We start from the raw sequence: 21,207 nt of genomic DNA on the forward strand, positions 1-21,207 counted from the left end.
TATGAGGTCACACCTTCAAAGGGCTGAAATAAAGCTTTGGTTGGTTGGTTGTTTTTGTTGCTTTGGGTTTTTTATTTTTTTTTTTTTTTAATTTTTCTGAGGCTTCTCTGTGGACATTTCACAGTCAGCTGCAGCATTTTGTGCTGCTGTTGCCCCTTCCTTGAAGGATTTCCCCACCACATGCCTTGGTCAGGATGCCCTTGCTCCTCTCAGGCACTCCAGGGGAATTCTGCCTCTTTGTGTGCATACTGTAGGGAAGTGGAAGCAGTGAAAGTTGCCCTGAAGCATGTGAGAAATGCTCCCACATGCCATTCCCCAGACACTGCTGTGAAAGCAGGGACTTGGCCAGGACACTGCTAACAAATAACAAAGGTCAGTGACATCTTGACACAGTGCAGCTGCTTCCTGCTCAAATGGGAGTCCAGCATTTTGCTGTATCAGTTTTTGCACTGATTGAATTGGTATCTGCAGTTTCCTGGCTAGACAATGCCTCACTCATAAATCCAAACAAATCTGGAAAAACTGGGGGATGACAGTGTCTCATTGATAAACTCTGTGACTTTTTTTCAGATGTTGGGTGCTTGAATTACAGTAAAAGAAATGTTAGCTATACAAAGAGGAAAAGAGCAAAATTTCTCCCCTGCCCCAAACTCCAAAGAAAGAAAGCTTCTTCCCATGTATATTTAAGAAAGTAAACCCTGAAATGCTTTCTGGATGGTCCTCAGGAATGCTCACTCCTCTTGTGAGACATTTCACTGATGCCAAGATTCACTTTGTGCTTTGGAAAGTCTCTCTGAAAACAGTTTGTTTTTTCCCTGTGTTCTAAAACAACTTCTAGTACCCCTGTGAGAAATAACACTGAGAGACACTTTCCCAGTGCTTCAGGATAAAGGGGCATCAAAGTGACTGACTATTCATAGTCTGTATTTTTTGTTTCCCATCCTTTTAATTCACAGTGTTATTCTTTACTTAGAGGCATCACTAAAGACTTGTAACATACTGAGTCTTACCAGAGGGGGCTCATGTCCAGCAAAATGCCAGAGGCAGGGAAGGGACAGAGATTTTTCTTTAACCCAGGTACTGATCATGTATTTAAATATCTCATGTGACCTGTGTTTTGTGAGTGAAGCTTCTCATGGAGGGTGAGGTGAAAGCCCAGCAATGCCATTGCTGGATGTAGAGAGCTCAGTGCTTTGCAAGGAGGACAGGGGTTAAATCATTCTCCTTTCCTCTCTGGAGTCTCTCATGAGACCTCAGGAAAAGCTCTGAGAGGGGCTCAGGTCTGTGTGGCCCCAGGGACCATGGAAGTCCCAGTGTGACACAATTTAAAGAAGCCTGAGTGTGGACACAGTCAATTATTCTCACTTCTGTGAGAGCCAGTTAAGATCTAGACATAATTAATAAATTGGAATTAATCAGGGAAGCATATTTGAAATCTTGTTGAACTCATAGAGATATTTAAAGTGTCTATTCCTTCTGCTTAGTTGTGTTACTAAAATTCCGTGTTGCACTTTAAAGAAAAAACACTGGGTTTGATCATTCTTGTTTTTTCTCAAGCAGATATTTGCCATTTATTTGTCTGTAGCCTCTTAGCTATTTCTAAAACAGGCTGTATGCTATAATTTTTCTGTGAAAAGCAGGGCTGAAGGTCCATAGGGGGCCAGAGAAACTCCTCTTGGGGCTGAGAACAGCCAAGGGCAGATCTAAATATGCTCTCAGAGGTCACAGTGCTGCCCAAGGGTGAAAAGGAACATGATCCTTGGCCTGCCTGCCCATCAAACACATTTCTGCCACTCTAACCTTGTGCTGAGGGGGTGGAAGTGATGGGGTAGGCATGGGGGTGGTGCCTGGGCTCCAAATCCAGCCTAGGCAAGGGAAGAGCACGCCAGGTTTTCTCCAGGATACACAAGTTCACAAATATTAGGGCTGGTGGAGTCACAAGGCTGCCTTTGTTGATTTAATACTATTCAGCTGTTCCCTGTTTCCATGTAACCCTACACCTTTCCTAGCAAAACTATTTATTATCCCATATTAATAACAGCAGTGGTTTTTCAAAGTCACCTACCACGACCTGCCCTCACATCCAGGTCTCAGAGTCTCTCCTGGGATTCTGGGGAGGGATTGTCTTATCTTGCCCAAAGATTTTGAGGTTTATGAGGCAGCATAAAACTCTGCCTGTGCCATGTTTCTACCCCTAAACCAGAGCTCCCATTTGGCTGTAAAACCTCACAGCACAGAATGTTCTTTGTCATTGGCCCAGCGATTCTCAATTCTCAAGATTTGCTTGTTCTCATTATAAGGAGCAGCATCTCTCACCAGCTAATAAACCACACTGAGCTTGGACAGCCCAAGCTAGTCAGAAAATTTAGGTCCCTTTGTGATGGCTTTGACAGGACACTGAATTATATGTGTCTGTTATTAATTCCCAGTTAACTTTAAAAAAAAAAAATCAATTAATTTGGGAGGTTTACTGGAAGACTTGAAAGCTTTTTTTTTTGCCTGTATGTATGTGCTGCTTTTCTTCAGAGTAAGGACTCCTTGGGCTAAAACACATCAGTCAGACTATCCTTTACAAGTTCACTTCAAGTAAATTATTCCCTATTCCTTGAATTGGACAGCTATTTGATTTAAATACATTTTTGGCTATGTAAAATATCTGGTATGATTAAAGTTATGGATTAAGAGATTTTCCTCTTTGGCTTGTTTAGCTAGGCATTCCTTATTTGAAACTAGAGTTTGACATCTCTAGCTAGGAGCACTTTCTAATTAAAGAAAATATTCTTTTGAGGTCAGGCATGCATTAGTAGCCTTCAAAATAAAATTCAAAGAAAAAACAAACCAAACAAACAACAAATCCCAAATATATTAGTCTAACAGCATATTAAGAGGGTGTCTTTTATCTAGGAAAAATGCATTAAATCCTTAGGAAAAATGTATTAATAAACCAAGGAAAGAAAATGCTTATTTCTGTTTTTGAACTGGATATATTATTCAGATCTGAAATCCACATTTATGTACCATGATTTAGCATTCTGGTGAAGCTATACTCTCAGGAAAACAGTTTAGATGGGTAATCCAGGTTCAGAATAAAACTGTTAAACAATTTATCTTGTGTAACATGGAATCTGTTTGAGAAAATTCTTTTTGACTTCTTAAAGATCGATTTCTTTTTCAAGAGCAATTTTTAAGTAGAAATTATCTCTCCTCATAGAAAGCAAGGTAGCTCCGCATTATTACAACAGACAAAAAAACCCACAACAAACAAAGCAAAAAAAAAAAAAAAAAAAGAAAAAACAAACCCCAAACCAATTGTGTTTTTACATCATGGTCCCAGTGAAATTGTTGCTGAACTGAGATGCTATAAGATATCAAATCACCCTGGGTCTAATCTGAGCTCCACCAAAAATCACCTGTGTGACCTTGTGGGTTTTCCATCATTTCCAAAACTGGCTGTCTAAAGTGGCAGGCACCTAAATCTGTAACCTCAGTTCTGGCCCTTTGGCAAGGTTAGAAACAGGGGGTGCATTTGTGCCTGGGAAGGATGTCTAATGCCCAGTATCAACAGATATATTTCCATCTATTTTAAGGGTCATCACACATGAAACAAACCAAGCAGCTGAAACCACACAGGTCATTGGTTGCTTCAACTGCCTGAGTATAAACAACATTGTTCTGTGCAGTTTCACATGACTTAACACTATTTTTATCATCATTTCACTAATAGGTGTCAAAGGCACTTGGTGCTTCTCTCATTAAAGCTCCTCTTGCTGCTGTTGCCACGTGTGCTCTGAACCCACCCACAGTCCTTCACCCCTCAGCCCTTAGAGGTTCCACCTCTCTGTCCCCTGCTTCCCACTTCAATGGTTTTTTTGTGTAAAGTCAGTCTGACAGGGTCTATCCAACATCTGCAATATCCCTGGAGTTCAGATTTTGGAGCTGCACAATGCATTTCTTTTCTGCACTCCTTCAGAAGTGGGATGTCACTTTTGCTGGGCTGGCTGCTCATGCAGATTGCCGAGGCTGATGGACTTTGAGATGTGTGAGGGTGTTGTTGTAGAAATCACAGAATCACAGAATGGTTTGGGAGGGAAGGGACCTTAAATCTCATCTCATTCCAACTCAACCCCAGCCATGGGCAGGGACATCTTCCACTGTCCCAGGTTGCTCACAGCCCCATCCAGCCTGGCCTGGAACACTGCCAGGGATGGGGCAGCCACAGCTGCTCTGGGAAACCTGTGCCAGGGCCTCAGCACCCTCACAGGGAACAATTCCTTCCCAATATCCAATCTAACCCTGCTCTGTGTCAGTGTGAAGCCATTGCCCCTTGTCCTGTCACTCCAGGCCCTTGTCAAGAGTCTCTCTCCATCTTTCCTGTGGGCTCCTTTCAGGTCCTGGAAGGACACAGTGAGGCCACCCCAAATCCTGAACAACCCCAATTCTCACAGCCTTTTTTGTGCTTTGTACAGGAAACTGAGCATACTCCTTAAATCCCTCCTTTTCAGTCTCCAGCTGGAGGTACACAGACTGCTGCTGATTATTGTTCCAAGGACCAAAGCTGAGTGTTTGCTCTCACCTCTGAAACACTGGCTGCTGCTTTGTAGCTAAATCCTCTGCCCCTGGTCCATTTACATGCAATTACTTTGAGAAAACCCAGATGTGGATACCTGATACAAGGTCTACTTTTCATAGCTTGGTTGTGAGAATTGTTGAAAGTTTGCAATATTGCTGTGAGGGGGGGGCAATGGTGCTGAACCCAGTGTGTCCAGTCTCTAGAAGTCTCTGCAACTGGTGCTGACTCATTGGATTGCTCAGTATTAGCATGTGGAAATTTAGTGGTGCACTAAATTTAATTGGATCCACCAATTAATATTGACATAGAAACTATCCAAGGCATTAAAAATACCCCTTGACAAGTCTGCCCTTGCTGTGAGCAGAGAGCTGTTCTTCAGAGCAGTGACCTCAGGAGGAATTTTCAGCAACTGCTACATCAAAAGGGGATTTTCTTTCTACTTATCATTCTCAGAGGCTCAAAGCTGTGGTGCATCAATAATAACTCATGTTTGTGTAATGTGATGCCACAAACCATAGAAACTTCAAGAAGTAACTTGCTCAAGTAACCAGAAAACAAAAGAGAAAAAAACACAAATGGTGATTAGTGCTCAGTACAAATCTATGTCTTTTAAAGGAAAGGTGAATTTCAACCCTGTAAAAACCAACTGCAAACTTTCTATTTGTTCCACCTCTGAAAATTCAATTTTTATGGCTCCTGTGAAGAGAAGGAAATTCTATGCCTGCCATTTCATGTTTGATTCTTATTTATTCCTGTTAGCACAATAAAGGATTGGCAGGCAGGATGTGTGGGAAGCCAGATGGAGTAAGGGAGCAAAGTGGGTGGCCACAACTTTAATAAGATGTGTCCTCTTTGCAGATTATTGCTGTCATGTTATCCCTGACCAGACAACCACTTGCTGCTAAGAGCAGCCCAAGTGACAAAAGGGCTGCTCCTGAAAAGCTCTTTTTTTTTTTTTTTTTTTTTTTTTTTTTTCTTTTTTCCTGCTAAGTACTTTCAAGTATTTTTTTTTTTCCTGCTGAGAAAGGAAATATAGCACATTAGCTCTGGAAGTAGAGATTGGAGTTGGGCACAAGTTTTCTGACCCTTGGTACTTCAAAGGGCCAAATAAATCATGGGACTGGATAATTGAAGTGTCAAAAGGAAAGGCAGAAGATACTGCTTGGTGATGCCCAGGGGCTACTGTGTTGTCAAATAACAAATAACTAAATAAGTAATTTTCCATACCTGAGAGCAGCTAAAAATTTTAATTAGTTGCTAGATTTTTGCAAGGCTCTTGCTGTTGACATGCCAAAGTGTTCTATTTTCAAAAGCAGTAGAGCACTCATTACCTTTAAATGTTATTTAATGTCACTAACCAGCTTTCAAGATTCTGAAGATTTCACATTTAAAGTCTTCACACTTGGAAAATATGGAAATTGAGATTGGAACAGATTTCTTTAGCAAGACTGGCACACTTCATAAAGGCCATATTAAAATTAAAATAAAATCGAACCAGTAATTTACATAAATATGATTTAGATTATTGAATGATGCCATTGATTTAAAGGTTCTTGATTTAAATGAACCTGATTCCAGTTTTGTTATTAAAACAATGTTGTGCAGCAACATGCAGTGACAGACCATACATTGCTACTGTGTTGAGATATTGTATGAATCATACATATATTTTATATATGTTAATGTATATATATACATATATACATATATTAGTATATAGAGATCATTGCTGAGGAGGTAACATAGCTAAAAATGTTTATTATACTATCTCAAGTGGTTTGCCATGTTAAAATGAACACCAAGTGCCAGGCTGATCAGAGTTTTACACCTGAGTATTATTCATCTGCTTCCAGCTATGAGTGGTGATGTAATTAAACATTTTATCAGTGCTTGATAAAGTCTCTATCACCTACTGCCTCTTTATTGTAACAGTTTACAGTGGGTGTCATAATAAACATGTTTCCTATTTTTATTTGCTTTAAATGGAAAGCCAAGCAGCTCCTAGTCTGGGTTCATCCTCGTGCAGAAGGATCCTTTGTTCTCAGGGCCATAATAAATGGGAATAAATGGGCCTCCTGCAGGCAATTCCTCAACAAAAGTGGAAAGGAAAGCATGTTTTTGGGGAACAGACACACTGCTTTGCCCAGCTCACTTGATACCCTACTGCATAGACTAAATACAAATTTGTTGTTGTAAGAAGAGATTTTCTGCCTTTGTTTGGGGCTGACTCCAAGTGCACCCTTTGTGCTTCTCCAGTGGTTTGGTAGGAATAAGGAGATCTAATATTTCTTCTCCCTGACACAAACACCCAGTGCTTTCCAGGCACCTTTTGAAGTTCTATGGGCATTTCACTGATGGCTATCACTAAAAAACTGATTCACCATCTGGAAATGCCCACTGCATTCATTTTCTATGCCTCGTTGTATCCAGCACCAAGAATCAACTGGGACTTTTTAGGAAGCTTTTTCCATTTAAAGCACAAGATATATTTAGATTTCTTTTGTTCAAAATGCAGTTTAAAAGACAGACTAAATAGATCAGAATTAACTGGCAGGGCTTTTGCAATCTCAGAATCCAAGACAAGGTTTTCTTAATAAAGGAAGACAATAGCAGCTAATATATATGGGTACAATTGAAAACTTTTCTAACAAGGTTCCCATTGTTAAGAGCTCCTCTTCTGACCTGCTTATCTTTCCAGCAGCAGCCTATTACACTGACATTTCACAAGCTGAGCCAGGTAAATCTATATGGGGCTGGGTTCCATATTTCACTGGCCTTTAATCTAAACTCCCTTGTATTCAGAACCCTTTAGTTCTTTCTGGCTTTTATCTTGCTGGTTGCCTTTGTTAATGGGTTATTTCCATTTTCTCTTTTAACTTAATAATTTTGACTAAGAATAAAGGAGTGTTTCCAGCCCAGACTTCAGAGCTGCAGGACCAGCTGTTTGCCTTGTTGCATCTGGCATGAGCTGGGCTGCACTGAAAGAAATGAGTCAGTTTATATCCCCTTTATTTGAGAAAGGTTTAAAAGCTTTTCAAGTTGCAGTTTTATACTGGTTGCTTTTAACACCAGCCAAAGAAACTTGTGCTATAACTGGCTTTTGTTTCCATGCCCATGACACTGGATATTAGGTTTGAAGAGTTAGCACAGCCATCTCATCAGTGTTGTGCAATGGGACACTCATATCTCATATAAAATTGATTTCCTTGTTGTGTTTTGGTGGATCAGCTTCAGGAATGACCTTGGCCTGAAAATGTGGAGAGGTTTTAGAAAACAATAATATTTTCACTGCCTGAAATTAGCCATAAGTAAAATGTAGAGTGTGTATCTCTCTCCATATATAGATGCCTCTGAATACAGTAAAAAACAAAAAGAATAAACAAGTTTTCTGGTGCTGTGTAATTTTCTAAAGGAGATTTTTTCCTTCATCTATTCAAAAACTATGCAAATATCCAGCCTTCTTAGAAAATGAACTGGAAATTAAAGGGTTTTTGACCCAAGAGACACATGTTAAATGGTATGAAGAGCAAAGGAACACTTTAAAGTGTTCCCACATTTGTGGGCATGATACTTGGAGTTGTTTTAAACTGACACATTGGAATAAAAGAGATTTCATTCACCTGAAGTCAAATAGTAAATACTTTACTTAATGTAGAATCCACAAAAAATGAAAAGTAACTTCATTTCAGATATGTACAGAATTCACTGCAGAAAAATCCATATCATAAAAGGTGTTTGACTGAATTCTATCAAACCTTTTGAAAACCCTGGACATTTTTCAAATGAATCATAGCTATTTTCAAAATAACTTCTTTTAACATAGACTTTTGAGTAAGATTTTGCTTGTAATGGGCATTTTTGAAAAGATATTGTCCTTGCCTTCATACAAGTCAGGATTTCTTGCTCACAGAACCATAAATTTACAAAAGTCCAGGTGTTGGGGAAAGAGCAGGAGATGGGACTGTCTTAAATCCTTTTCAGAGAGTTATGGAGTACAAATCATTACCACAACCCAGAGACAAATGCTTAAATCTTCCTCATGGATATCCCTGTATTCCTCTTCTCCTTCTTTTTGATTTGGGGTACCTGAAGGGAGCCTACAAGAAGATGGAGAGGGACTTTTTCACAAGAGCCTGGAGTGACAGGACAGGGGGCAGTGGCTTCACACTGACACAGAGCAGGGTTAGATTGGATATTGGGAAGGAATTGTTCCCTGTGAGGGTGCTGAGGCCCTGGCACAGGTTTCCCAGAGCAGCTGTGGCTGCCCCATCCCTGGCAGTGTTCCAGGCCAGGCTGGATGGGGCTCTGAGCAACCTGGATAGTGGAAGGTGTCCCTGCCCATGGCAGGGGGTGGAAAAATTCTTTTAAAGGTTCCTTCCAACTAAAATGCTTCTGTGATTCTGTAATTCTGTGATTTATGTATATGATGGATGCCAATGGGCCCCAGGTATTGTTTGGGAGCCAGTGTAGATGATGTAGGAGCTATTTCTCATTATCTGATTAGGCTGTTGGGCAATTCTAAGTACTACTTAATCCAAACCAGAGTGAAAAAGTCTTTTGGAGTCAGTCTGGAGGAAACCTGATCCATGCAAGCTTGTTTTCATGCCCATCTCTTTTAATGCTCAGCCCTGCTCCTTTCCTTGGAAGCCCTACAGCTCCTGCTCAGGCAACCCCAGAATCTCCAGGCTTGGGCCAGTCAGTGCTTTGGTGGTGAATTCAGCAGTGTGAGCCCACCAGGGCTAGCTCAGGCAGTGGGGTGGTGCTCTGAGCCAGCACAGAAAAAGTCACAGCTCTGCTGCTGGCTGGTGGGAGAGGACAATCAAACAGGCATCAAGCAGGCTGTGCTGGAGAGCTTTCAAAATCAGGGCTGAGCAGAGGTGTGGTGACCACAGTGTGGAGTCTGCCATCCCACACACTGCAGAGTAAGGTGATGAAGGCACTCACTGGCAGGGCATCACTGAAGCAGCAGGGATGGGGCTGGAGCAGCTCAGGGGAGCCCAACTGAGCAAGCAAGAGGGAGGAAATTACTCACATCCTCCAAGTCAGAATGCTGGGATCAGAAACCGTGGAGCACTCTGTGCTTTTCAGGGGGTTGAGTGGCCCTTGCACCTCTGAAATGTTGTGTATGGTTGGCATAGAGCAGCTTATGGGTACCAGAGAATGGCTGTATATTAAATTAATTCCCACTGAGACCTGGTGGATGATTATCACCATGAGAACCCTGCTCTTTGTCACAGCCACTTGGGAAAAAAATAAAACAACTAAGAAGACTCCAGGAAGGCTGAAATGTTTTCAGAAATTCTTTCATAAGCAGGACTTTTTTCTTTAGTTAAGGGTGGTGAAAATTCAAGCACAACAGAGCTACTGAGTCTCAGACTGGAGCAAAGTGGAGAAATCTGATCAAGTCGCTGCTAAAGCTCCGTGGGGGCATGTCCAGCTCCTGGCAAACCCCTCAGCTGCCTGAAGAGAGATGTGTAAACACACATTTGCAGACAGTTGTGAAAGAACCACCTCCATTCATTCATGGCTTAGGTCACATTCAAGCTGAGACCCTCTTTGCCCAGTCCTACTGTCCTGGCAGTGAAACTCTTGTGCCTTTTTAAAGTTCTTTCATGTTGCCAAATTGAGAGTTTGTGTAAAGGAGGGTCGAGCCTGAATCAGTTTACAGAGGTAGAATTCTAGAGATTTTGTCTGTCTGTCTTTTGTGGCAAGGACAGGTTATCCCAACCACTTCTACAGGCTGCACCTACAGGTGGCCTTTGCTATGCAAATAAGGCTCTTTCAACATTTCTTTTCCAGGTGTTAAAGCACAAATAAAAAAGCAAAAAAGCCTATTCACTCATATATGAGCTCTTTCCTACCACATATTGTAAAGTTAAGGCTTTGTTTTGGTTTTGTCAAATACTTGCATTCTGTTAGATAATTAACTGTACTAATCAACAAGAAAATCCAGGTTCTCTGTTGTTGTTTTGAATTAAAAATTTTCCTGGTGTGATTTGACAGTGGAAAGCAATTGCCTTGGTGGAAAACACAGCTAGCTAAATGCTAGGAAAGAATTGATTAACCTGGAGTGACATGGCTTTTGAGGCAATGAATTATTTATTTTTCTTTCAAAGTGATTCACTGGGTGAAATGAAGAATCATAAAATCATAGAGTGATGTGGTGTGGGTTGGAAAGGATCTTAAAGATCATCCAGTGCCACCCCCTGCCATGGGCAGGGACACCTTCCACTATCCCAGGTTGCTCAGAGCCCCATCCAGCCTGGCCTGGAACACTGCCAGGGATGCTCTGTGCCACGGGAGAATTCTACCCTCACAGGGAAGAATTTCTTCTATAATTTCTTCTATAATTTCTTCTATAATTTCTTCTATAATTTCTTCTATAATTTCCTCCACTTCATTGACTTTCCCTGGTGAACCACTTTTTAAATGATGGGTTAGGTTTTAAAGCCTCTTCATGCTTAGAAGGGAATTAATCTGAATTTTTGATTCCCAGAAGAAAGCCCTATGTGACATCAGAGGTGACACTGGCAGAGCTGGGGCATGCATGGCTGGACTATATAAATTCTCACTTTCAAGAGCACCAACTTTGCATCCACACTATCAATTCTCTTCTGCACGAGGTCCATCCACCTGACAGAATTTTCCAGCTCTCATGGCACTTTTGTGTGCAGTCCCACTTGTAGCCAACAAGTCACACATGTATGTATCATCCTTCTACCAAGAAGGAGGAGAAAGGTCTTCAGCACTTCAGCTTCTCAGGTTTCCAAACTCCTTCAGACTATTAACTCTGAGAACTTCTGAAAAAAAAAAAAAAAAAACAAGAAAAAGAAAAAGAAAAAAACCCAAACAACAAAGCAAATTCTCTGTTTGTGATAAATGTTGAATTATTTTTGTATGCATTCTTGGCAAATATGACAATGTGCAGCCCTGGGAGACGCTACTGAGTGGATTTTGAAAGCAGCAGTTCCCTCAGCAGAGTCTGTGCCAAGGTAATAACAACAAACAATGAGCTGCTTGTTGTCAGAACCCTGAGGAGGCAGAAGGAAAAGTGTCTTGGAAGCAGATAAACTTCACTTTAAGTTCTGCCTTGAGTAGATGAAGAGGGTGCTGAAAGATTGTCAGCAGATATAGAGATAGATTGGGGAAAAGAACAAATTTTGGAAGCCCAGTGGAGATTTGGGTCATTGTAAGGTTAGGCAAAGTATGTGTTGGGAATGCAATGAAGTGTGTGCTTGTCTGTGTGTGTGTGTGAGACTAATACAATTTTGGGGAGCTGGCTTCCAGGTCTGACTGCAGAGTGAGACCCCAGTGTGCCTGGAGGGCAGGGCTCGAGCTGTAGAAACTGATCCTGAACAAGATTCTATCACTCTGCTCAGTACAAGGGGTGGTAAAATAGATTTTGGAACCAAGCTACCCCTGTAAACAGTCATCACTGCTGTCAAAAGAGCCACTCCTTTCCCTGGAGACAACTTTGTTTTAAATTCTGTGTGTGCCCATGAGGAGAATCAGGGTTAGTTAGTTGCTTTCCTTTTGGAAAAAGATTTTGGGGTTTGTCTGGAAGGAGCACTTGGCTGAAGCCTGAGTCAAACCACAAAACAGAGGAAAAGATTTCCAGTGGTCCATTCTTTCCCTTCTGGCTAGGTGTTGATTTGCTGATGTCTTTGCTCAATGTGCTGGTTGTTCTGGGAACTATTCAGATGTCAACCAGTGGTTCTGCCATTTAATGGCTTCAGGATGGGGACAGCAGGGAAATAAAGAAAAAAAATTGGACTACTGCAGTGGCTGGCTCCTTATTTCAATCCATCCTGAAGTACCAAACCAGTGCAGGATCATCACATCCTTCTGGTGTCACTCCTTTGGTTTCAGTGAACTCATTTGCTTTAGGTAGATATATGTTAGTAGTACAGGATCAGGTCTCAGCTATCAGATACCAGCAATTTATTTTTCCAATGTCAAAATTTTATTATAGATAACTCTTGGAATAGGCATATAAACCTGAACCTGGAAGATGGTGTGATTTGAAGGCTTTCATTATCTTACTTATTAAAAATCCTGGGTGTGTCCCAGTACCTGATATTGGCACTGTGTATCCCAAGTTGCCTTTGTATCAAAGCAGTGACTTTGCATCAAAGCAATTTTGCCCAAATGAGTAGAATTTACTGGGAATGTGTAAACAGCATAGGAGGAGAATATATACTCAGCATGTGAGAGTGCATAATGGATATGAACCTCAAATACTGAAGACAGTCCAGAAGACAGAAGGCACAGTTTGATAAATTCTTAGAGTCTGGCATTTAAAAGCTCCTAATTTAAAGCTTTTTGCATTTGGTAACTTAAAAGTAGAAACTAGAGGGAAAATCCCTGTCTTGCTGCAGCTGATAGAAATTCCAGAGGGGGCAGAATGTTACCTCTTTGTGCATGAGGCTGGTCTTGTCCATGAATGTGAATTGAACTGATAAATTGCTTAATCTGCCCCCTCTATGCCTGTGCAGTGATTATTCACATTTGTTACCTGGGTGGTTTCTAAGAGAGTTGCTGGCTTTTAATGGAGAATTTTTCCTACAAAACACAGAAACAACTCCTAATATGTGATTCAGAGCATGAATTCACGAGTTTTCTCGGGAATCTGTAGATTAGGAATTGGGAGTGGTAGGTATAAGTTTGGTGAGTAGATGTGTGACAAAGAGTGAGGGTGTAGCAGAGAAATGGAACAGGCATGATAAGGAAAAGACTGCAGGCAAATGATGAAGTTGGGAGTAGCTTCAGTAGGGAAAGAAGAAAGAGACCTAAAGACAACAAGTGGACTGGGTTTAACTGCAGGAGTGAAAGCCAACACAGTACTCCCTGCAGGAGCTGGAAGGGAGCCCAGGAGCCACGCCAGCACACAGCTCTGCGGTTTGCTGGCAAGCTGCGATGGTCCACACTAGAAATGCTAAACTATTGCAGCTGTCCTCCCCTCCCTGAGCTCCAGGAACCAAGATTAGGCTGAGGTGACTCACACAAGTGTCAGGAAAATGCCCTTTGAAGAAGTGTCCCTTTTATTGCCTTGGCAATTTCAGAGCAGACTCGTGTGCACATGGCAGGACACACACGGGGGCTCAGCTGCCTTGGCCAAGTGTGAGACTGGGATGGACTCCAGTGGCTGCACCAGTGCAATGGGTGGCTCTGAGCTTTATAGCAGCACCATCTTCCAGGGCTCAGCCTGGGATCTGATCCAGCACTAGGCACTGCTGAGTGTTGCTTTGCCTCTCAGCTTTGGATTTGTGGGTGCTCCTTGTGGCTGCAAAGGTGCCCTGTTGTCCTGAGTTGAAGGACAGGTGTCTGCCAATAAAGGCAGAAGCTTCTCTTTGAAATGGAGAATGTAAACCCCTTCCCTCCAAATTATTATAATTTTGAAATTAAGGGGCTCTCAGGCAAAGATATGGGAATTAGGAATAACAGTTCTTTACTAGGAAAATTAAAATAGAAATACAGTATTGCAAAGAACAATCCCAAAACACTGACAGAGTCAGAATACAACCTGACACCCTGTCAGTCAGTCAGGGTGTTGGCAGCAGTCCCATTCAATGGTGGCTGCATCCTCCTGCAGTGGCAGATGTGGTTCAGCTGGAGCAGTGCTCCTGGAGAAGGTGCAGTTTTCCTCTGAAGGTCCAGGGATGATGTGGAAAGGTCTGGCTTTCCTCTGGAATCCAGTGGGAAAATGCTGCTTTGCTTTCCAAAATCTCAGTTTTTCTCTAGGTAGGAAAGGCTTGGCTGCTCCCCTGGCTGGAGCATCTCCAGTGGGATGATGGAATTTTATCAGTCACACAGTGGGACTGAATGGGCCAGCAGCAGATGATATCTTCCTGGAGGGAGGATGGGCTGTGGAAAAGATAAAGATGATTGCCCCAGCTGGTTTAAAGATGGCCCATTAGCAGATAATATGTGCCAGGAGATAAGGGTCACTGCCCCACCCGGCTGCAGCAGATGGGGACAGAATTCACATTTCTGGCCACATCCTGTAGTGCAACCCAAGACACATATACAGAACATGCTAATGTTCCTAAGAATTCTGAATAACTGGAGCCTTCAAACTCAGTTGTCACATGAGCAATAGTTCTTATTGTAACATCTTCTTCTTGTCCCCATCAGTAAAAGATGTTTTTGGGTGTAAATGCTCGTGTCCATGAACCCTTCAGTCAAGCACATCTTTCTCTTCCCTCACTGTGGCTCTGAAGGACTCAGGGAGGTGATTTATGCTTGCTGCTTGCAGGAAATCCCATGGGGAGATGAAGCCTTCTCTCTTCAGAGCAGGATTTTGGTGTGTCCTGAGGCCACACACAGCCTGAGAAGTGAGCGAGGAAGATGGCAGTGAATGAACACAGAGCAACCAGAGCACTTGGAGCAGGCAGAGAGAGAAGTGCTTTAAGAGGAAAAGATAAAAAAGGACTGGGATCACTCAGTTCCAGAATTTATCACATTACAATCTCACAGAAGAGATGAACTACAGTTCTCCAGGATGTACTGAATTTCTGGCATTTTCTCTCTTTTAAGTGCATGACCTGACATCTTTTACAGTGTTTAATACATTAGTGAGGTTGGGAATTCATGTACATACCCACTGACAAGCCAGGTGTGTGCACTATAGCTACTTAACATACACATTAGATACATATTTGAATTCAAAAGCACTTATAGAAAGCAGTTTTTAGTTACCATCACTCTTATATTCCTTACTTAGGGAAGTGTTAGATTTTATTTGTGATGTCTGATCTTTATAAAACCTCTGGAGAGGAATGGGTTATGTAAAGATTGTTTCTTTATTAGACCAACTTGCAGTCCTTGTTAATAACCAATTGCACAGAGATTTTTTCCAGTGTCCTTAAAGAATTGCCCCCAGATTTTGCTTCTCTCTTGTAGCCAAACTGCATCTGGTGCCCAGCTGATTTATGTGTCAGAATACCTATAGCAGGCTGGTGTGTGTGTACAGAGATTGACAAACGTGTGATGCATTCAGGCTGGGGCTCTCCATCATCCTGCATTCCCCATATGGGGGAAGCAGGATGAGAAATCATTGTTTCCTTTCAACAAGTCCAGAAGAAAAGCAGAAACCAGTTCAGGGTGTTGCCTGAGAAATGTCTGATCACAGAATCACCAACTGGTTGAGGCTGAAGGGACCACAGAGGGTCACTGGTGCCACCTCCCTGCTCCAGCAGGGCCATCCCAGAGCACAGGGCACAGGATTGTGTCCAGAGGGGTCTGGAATATCCCCAGTGAGGAGACTCCACACCCTCTCTGGTCTCTGTTCAGTGCCTGGCACTGCCCAGGACAGAAGTTGTGCCTCCTGTGCAGGTGGAACCCCCTGGGCTCAGTCCCTGCCCGTGGCTCTGGTGCCATTGCTGGGCCCTGCTCTGACCCTCCCTGCACACAGGGACACCCAGGGCTCAGGGCCCCTCTCAGCTGGGGCTCCTCTCCAGCCTGGGCAGCCCCAGCTCCCTCAGCCTTTCCCTGGCAGAGATGCTCCAGGCCCTAAATCATCTCTGCAGCCTCCGCTGGCCCCGCTCCAGGAGCCCTTCCTCAAGTCAGCATTTAGTGAAAGCAAGGTTCTTTCTGCACAAAGAGAAATTAGAGGGCTCAAGTAGCAGTTCTGCCTCTCCCCCTCTCTTGACAGGCAGAAATGTGTGTGACATTGTCCCCTTTCCAGTGCAAAGGAACTTTTCCTGGTTGCCACGAGCTGTTGAAGATGATGGGACGAGTCTCACAGGGACACTGTAGGTTCCCTTGGCACCATCACAGCCATTCCAACTATTCCCATGAACAATTGGCTTAAGTGCTCCCTAACTCTGCCTCATTCCTGCACTCATGAGGAAATAACAGTGTGATTCTTGGGGTGTCCTGTGCAGGGCCAAGGGTCAGACTTTGATGATCTTGATGATCCCCAGAAAATCTCAGAGCCTGTGACTTCAAGACTTCTTCTACCTGCCTGAAGAGGGTTTCATCTTCTCCTTCATCCCCAGCAGGTGATCTGCAGCAGATTCCTGACCCAAATATTAGCCTTTATTCTGATCATTCCTCACAAATTATTGATTGGTTTGTCAACAGTTCCTAACTGATTTGGACACCTGAGCTATCTCAGGCATTTCTGCTCAGGTCTCCCCCAGATTACATTTTTGGTGATAGAGCAGTTGGAGTCACCTCAAGTTTACCTCCATGTCCTGGTGTAAAATCTCCTGTAGCAAGAAGTGTTTCAATCCAGCTGTTGAAAGCAAAATTGAAACTGAAATTAAAAAAAAAAAAAAAAAAAAAAAAAAAAGTGTTTTTTAGCATTTATACTCTTGTGGGGTACTGGTGTTTTTGAGAAAGCTATTGAGAGAAGATGGAGGCTGGAAGGAAGAAGAAAAAGACAACAAAACAAAACAAAAAAAAAGAGGAAAAATAATACAAAAGGAAGAATTTTGTACCTAGCAGTGAATAAAGTGTTATGAACAATTTCTTCCTTTTTTTTATCTCCCGGCAAGGTTGTGACTTCATGTTATTTCAGAAAAAGTCCATCTTCTGTGAACACAAATCTTGTGTTTACCCAAATTAGTGTGAGAGCTGTGCGAGATCTTTTCACTGTGGAAGAAGTGAGGCTGGCAGCTGGTGACAGGACAGGGCACTTGGAACTGGACTTGGTACCTGGACATTGGTGGAAGGAGCAGCAAATGAGGGTAATGAATGTGTTTGGGAGAGGGAAGGAGAAGAGGTAATTTGGGATACTAATCTATTGAAGTTGTAAGGTAGGGGTGCACATGCATGTGACATCATATAGGAAATTATTTAAACAGATTAACTTGGGAATTCACTGCCAAGATCACTTTAAAATTAGTACAGCAGCTCATGGATAAGACTGGAATAACATGCAAGACAGGGAATGTGCCATGTGGGTAGTCTTTTGTGCATCCTTTCCCCAGCAGAGAGCAGCAACTCACCAAGGGATTCTTTAGCATGTCCCTCCTTACAGAGACTGTGAAAATGAGTCTTGGTTTGTTTCATATTGGAGTTCATTCATCACAGGTTCAGTTCAACTTAAAGCATTGTAAGTCTTGGCTATGGTATTAAAAGAAGTTTTAAAAGAAAAGATGGAGAAGTCTGGCATCTCCTACACATCCATCTTGCTGGAGAGTGGGATGAGCAGATAAACCACATCACAGTCTTGGTTTGGTACTCTTTGCTTCCTTGCCACAAGCAGAATTTGCTGCATCCATTTGTTGGTCTCCCTTTGGCTACTGATTGGACTGAAATTCTCTTTGGCTACTGATATCTCAGAATCATTTTACACCAGCTCACACCCACTGGATGATGCTTTCAGGAGAGCCTGGGTGATCTTTGCAGCATTCTCAGGTTTCACAGGTGGTCTCTTCTTATAAACACCAAATCAGAAAGAAGAAACAAAACAATGTAAATGTCAAGACTAGAATGAATCAAAGCCTGGCTTCTTTTTCCCTTGGATATTCAGCAAATCTTTACCCTCAAAGAAAGGACTTACTATTTCAGAAGGGCCACTGAAAATATTTGGCCTGTGTACATGTATTTTTTCTGTCTTTCCTCCTTCATGAAGTACAAAGACACAAACTGGAGGATACTAGGTGTGATGATACAGGATTCTTTCCTATTCTTCCCCTTTCTATTTCAGTCTAAAAGCTCAAGAATGCTGTATCAAATTTGTCTTTCTTTCTGAAGACCTTTAGAGGCACTTATTATGTGATCTCATGCTTTTTCTGAAGGGGATGAATTCTGCTAAAAGCTGAGCAAGATTTCCTCCTCTCAAATTCATTTCCAGTGTAAATTAAGTGAAGAATATCAAACACAGAAAGCTCAATGTCTGAAGTCTCTTTTTCCACACAGTGCCCATCTTCCCACATGGAGAACAGTCCACATGTTCTCCAGTCATGATAATCTAGGAAGTAGAAAACATCTCCTTGTCCTTTTCATGGATCCTCATGCCTCAACATCCTGGGCCAGCTCAGGCTGGAGTGCAACCACTGCCAGCCTGTTCCTCTCAGTTTTCTTTGGGCAGGAAGGTGACAGGAAGGGATGTGACAGGAGCAAGGTGTCACACACACACCTGGTAACACATCAAAGCTGCCATAATGGAGGCAGGGAACTTATTTCAGCAAAGGCATGAGCTCCACAGAATCCTTAAGGCTGGAAAAGACCTCCAAGGTCATTGAGTCCAAATGTCATCCTGTCAACTGCACCAGAGCACTGAGTGCCACATCCAGTCATTTCCTGAACCATCTCCAGAGGTGGTGACTTAACCAGCCCCTTCCAACAACTCCTTCAGTGAAGAAATTCTTCCTGAACCTCCTCTGGTGCAGCTTGAGGACATTTCTGTTTTCCTGTCCCTGTTCCCTGGGAGCAGAGCCTGACCCCCCAGCTGTCCCCTCCTGTCAGGAGCTGTGCAGAGCCAGAAGGTTCCCCTGAGCCTCCTTTTCTCCAGGCTGAGCCCCTTTCCAGCTCCCTCAGCCCCTCCTGGTGACTCTCCAGACAGTAAAGAAGAGATGGGAGATGTAGAATGCAGTGGTTTAAAATGGATCTGTTTTGTGTTTGAGGCTCTGTTTTACCTCTGCATCAGACAGGAAGATGGTGTTGAAAAGTTTGCAGAGTAACAGAGAATCTGCCTTTTCCCACAGCAGCATCAGATGGATGGAAGATGAGCATGAGCTGTCAGACAAGAAGTGGGAAGAAACTTTTTCCAGAGGCTGTGAGATGTAAATCAAGGCTGAGAAAGTGGCAGTGGTGTGCTGCCTTGCTGCTGTGAGGGAGGGGCTGTGGATGGAGATGGCCCTTCCAGCCCCCTGCAGTGACTGTGTACCATCTGTTTATCCAAATGTTCTCCCCCTCCACCACTTCTTGGGCAACACCCTGAATGTCTCAACCCCAACTGCATCTCCCCTTAAGATTTCTGCTCTGTCGAGCCATTGCCATCCTTTTTGGAGTGTTAGAGCCTTAAAGTCTCTGCATGCTGGAACACTTCCCTCTAATCTGGGTCTCTAATGAACTGCTGTCATCACAGATGTATCACAAGCAGCTCTTGCCCCAGGACACTGCATGTTTCTGAAGAACTGCTTTCCTAACATTCCAGTGAAATGCAGGAATCTCTTGTAGTCTCACAATACCTCCTCTTTACCCATTTTTCTTTTTTAAGTGGTCAAACTGTACACTGTTGTCTGTGTGTGTTATTAAGTCTCTATTTCATTGTCTTTTTCCCAGAAAGATAAAATATTCTTTATCTTGTTTGCTTCTGTAAAAATGGTTATTCAGAAGGAGAAAAAACCAATATTTCGGTGTCTTTGGCACAAATCTAATTTTATAATAGTGTAAAACCCTGTAAGAATTCTAAACCAGTTTTTACAATTCAGTCTGAGTGCTGCTTTTATAAATCCAGATCTTGATTTGCTGTTCCTACCTTTATTTTAGTGAGAGGCAAGGGTATGAAATTTGCCAAATGACTGATACACTCTCACAGCTGTCAGAGCCTGTCCTCTTCAGCACACCCTGAGATTCTATTAGCAATACTGAGGGATGGTAAAGGTTTGTCTCTGCTCTGAAAAGTGAGCCTTGAGGATTCAGTCCTTTCCCTTAGCTGAGCACTGCTGTATCATGTGTGCAGCCAGAGAGATGTCCTTTCTTTGGGAACAAAAGCAAGCCTTTATTCCTTTCAGTGCTGCCAAAAGAGAGGGGGATCTCCTTCCCACAATCACAGATGTGGGTACAAACCCCTCTGCAGCACATTAAGAAACTGCTCTTCTGCAAAGCCTCTGTGGGTACCAACATTGCACTGATGTCCTTGAAGATGAGTGTTAAAGGCAGCCCTTCACACAAGAGACTGTCTTCACAAAAATTCATCTTATTGGTTCTAAGTGAACGAGCTGGAATTACTTTCACTTGTTTTTTTTTTTCTTTGGGGAGGGGGGCAAGATTCTTGTAATTACACATGTGGTCAAGATACTTGGAAAATCAAACCTTAAAAGTTCTATTTAAAATGCAGGTTTGGGGTGCTACTCAGCTGTCTAAATATCAGTATGTAACATCTTCTGAGCTAGTCTGTAATACCCTTTTTTTTGTCTGGATCTTCTGCTTGAGAAGGTTTTCCATGAGCCCTGTGTCATTTCTATCCAGCCCAGGTGAATATCTTTGGTATCCTCAAGTGTCTCAAATTGCACCAGATTCCTGTGTACATGCAACTGAATTGCAGTTTTGAAACCAAGATACAAAAGTATTGGTAGTGTTCACACAGTTCTCAGATATTCACATTTGCTCATCTTTAAAACATCTGAATTAAATAAATCAGAAGAGTTTGTGTTCTACATGTCAGGTTTTGGGAGGGAATTGTCTGTAAATCATCTAATGGCCAGAAGCAAATTGCAGCCCTTGTCTAGACTGTTTGGGATGAAGCAGACTTTATTGGAGGGTTGTTTTCCTGATGAAAAAAAAAACTGTCTTTGAACAACTTATGATTCTGTATGGGAAAATTACTATTTAACTGGAATATTGTTTTCTCTTTGGAAAATCCAAACAGCATCTCCCCAGAAGACTACATTGAAGATACTGGTCCATTTTTCTCACTTCCATTAAAGAAAAACAAGAAATTTGATGCTGCCTGTAAAGGA

Source organism: Oenanthe melanoleuca, chromosome 1A (assembly GCF_029582105.1).
Source record: "Oenanthe melanoleuca isolate GR-GAL-2019-014 chromosome 1A, OMel1.0, whole genome shotgun sequence".
Taxonomy (NCBI): Eukaryota; Metazoa; Chordata; class Aves; order Passeriformes; family Muscicapidae; genus Oenanthe; species Oenanthe melanoleuca.